At 49.0% G+C, this 2,415-nt stretch overlaps 2 non-coding genes across 2 annotated transcripts; both read right to left on the reverse strand.

Annotated features, from left to right (window-relative positions):
• Positions 1 to 1,953: 1,953 nt before the first annotated feature.
• On the reverse strand, positions 1,954 to 2,025 carry TRNAM-CAU. The gene has a single exon. It is a non-coding gene; the product is annotated as a tRNA-Met (tRNA).
• A 247-nt stretch (positions 2,026 to 2,272) lies between these two features.
• On the reverse strand, positions 2,273 to 2,344 carry TRNAA-CGC. Its single transcript has one exon. It is a non-coding gene; the product is annotated as a tRNA-Ala (tRNA).
• Between the last annotated feature and the right edge of the window lie 71 nt (positions 2,345 to 2,415).

Consider the following 2,415-nt stretch of genomic DNA (forward strand, 5'->3'; position numbering starts at 1 on the left):
GGGGGGTGTGTGAGTTTTCCGCGTCTTGGTTGGGGGGTTGAGGCCTTGGCTGTGTCTGGGGTGTCCGCGGGGAGCTGGGAGAGGGTCCTGAGGGGCTGTTCTGGAGGGGTTGGGACGCCCGCAGAGACTCCTGAGGTGGTCCTGAGTGAGTTTAGGGGTGGTTTGGGGCGTTCTGGAAGCTTCTAGGGGTGCTGGGAGGTGTCTTAGGGTGCTGTGGGGGTCTGAGAATAGAGTGCTGGGAGGGGAGGGGGACTCTGAAGTCCCCGAGGTTGTTGGAGGTGCTGTGAAGTACTGGGGGGGTGATGTACTTAAGACCTTTTGGGGCATCGGTGGGATGACTTGGGGGGCTGGGGTGATGTCCTGGAGGAATTTTTGGGACCTAATTTTGCTCTCTGAAGGCCTTATCGTCCCGGGCATAGTGTTGCTTTCTCATTCCAACACTGAGCACCCACGGAGTGAGCGGGAGCAGCGTTTGGGGAACGCCTGCCCTTTCCACTCTGCCATCCTGTTTGAGCTCAATCTGTCTTAAATTGGTGGTTTATAGGGCTTAAAGAACCTCCATCAAAAGCAGGAGCAAAGCGGTTTTAATGCAACGTCACAAAAATGTGACTTAAAGCTTGCTGGCAAAGTTTGGTCTTAATTAACACATGGGAAAACATACAAAGGAAAATTGAATTAGACTCAAGTTAGAATGATTCCGAGAGACACAAAGGGTAAGGAAGACCCTTCTGTTGAGTCATGAGGTTGAGGATGTGGCCTCTTATTTTCCAAACTCCTTTTCAGAGCGGAGTCGAGGTGAGCCTGCATCCAGACTTGGTCCTCAGCATCAATTCCGCGTGCTGTCGATGGTACCAAGGCAAAAATCAAAGTTATCCTGCAGGTTTATGCTCAATATCGGTGGCTTAGCAAAGATCTGCCGTTGCTAAAAGGTCCCTCTGCCCCGAGGAGGAACCTCAAGAGGGGGTTCAGCTCAGCGCCGTGCGGCTACGCTCAGGGGGAGCTCAAAGGGGGATCGCTCGGGCTGTCATATTTATGGGATAAAGTGTTTTACGTGCGATGGATGTAGTGATATTTTTGGTCTTCTAATATCTATTTGGATTTTTTTTTTTCTGTGTCCCAGCCCTTTGGCTGCTCTTATCTCGTCGATTTGCTATCTCTGCAGATGGTTTTTCACCTCCTTATCGTCTGCATTATGTGCAGAACATGGGGAACTGAAAAGTCCCAGACTTTGGGGAGGGGAAAAAAAACCCAAAATACTGGGGTTTTGTCAACGTCTTCCTCGTACTAAAAGACTAAATGCAGCACCGGACTGGCTGCTGGGAAAATTACTAAGAAAATTAACTCTATTGCCTAAATCTAACTACTCACATGGGGCAAACAGCATAAATAAGGCTATATCATAATCCAAAGTAATTTATTCTAATTAAAACTCCCTCTTTGAAGTGAAACGACCGATATCTCTCAACGCGCAGGATGGTCCCGGTACCCAACTGTGGGTTTTGAGAAATGATATTTTTTTTTTTTTTTTTCCAAAATCCACACGTTCGTCGCGGGATCAGCGTTCCAAACTCCCCTCTATCGCTGTTTTACCGGGTCCTTTGTGGGTTTTTGGAGAACAGGTTGAAACTTGAGGAGTTTTTGGCCAGGCAACGGCTCAGCACATTACCTCCTCCTCCACTGTTACCTTTGACTGCTGTTTTTCATTAAAAAAAAAAAAAATAAAAAATTCTTCTCTCCTGAACATCGTGAATTTTTTAGGGAGGGATTTTTTTTTTTTCGTGACTTTCAGGAAGGAGAGAAATTCAGTAAACTTGGTGATGGTGGTGGGGGATGTTTATCCATATTGGGGGTTTCATTTATTCTTAGTGTTTAGCATTGAGGGTTGTGAAGCAAATGCAGAACATGGCAAAAAGGGGAAAGGGGAGAAAAAAGAAGCGGGGGAGAGAAAACAATTAGCAGAGGATGGTTTCGATCCATCGACCTCTGGGTTATGGGCCCAGCACGCTTCCGCTGCGCCACTCTGCTGCTCCAAAATGTAATTATTGACTTTGTTCTGATAATTGGAAAAATTCCCGGGGGGAGAGAGGTTGGTGTGACACATGGTAGGGGGGGAAATGGGTAAGAGGTTGTGGGTTTTCCGAGGCGGGAGGAATACAAATAGGGGTAATGGGGTTGATCTTCCCCACAGGGTCTTTATTCTCACCCCCTTCCACCCCTCAAAAAAAAAGGGGTGAAGAGGGGGGGGGTTCTTTTTACCCCACTCCCCCCGAGCTGGAGATGCCGGGGCTTGAACCCGGGGCCTCATACATGCGAAGCATGCGCTCTACCGCTGAGCTACATCCCCGCGCCCGCCGCCGCCTAGCGCCGGCCGCCACTCCCACTTCTCCCAAAACCACGACCCCTCGCCAACACACC

Source organism: Charadrius vociferus, unplaced genomic scaffold (genome assembly GCF_000708025.1).
Source record: "Charadrius vociferus isolate BGI_N301 unplaced genomic scaffold, ASM70802v2 scaffold1995, whole genome shotgun sequence".
In the NCBI taxonomy this organism is placed as follows: Eukaryota; Metazoa; Chordata; class Aves; order Charadriiformes; family Charadriidae; genus Charadrius; species Charadrius vociferus.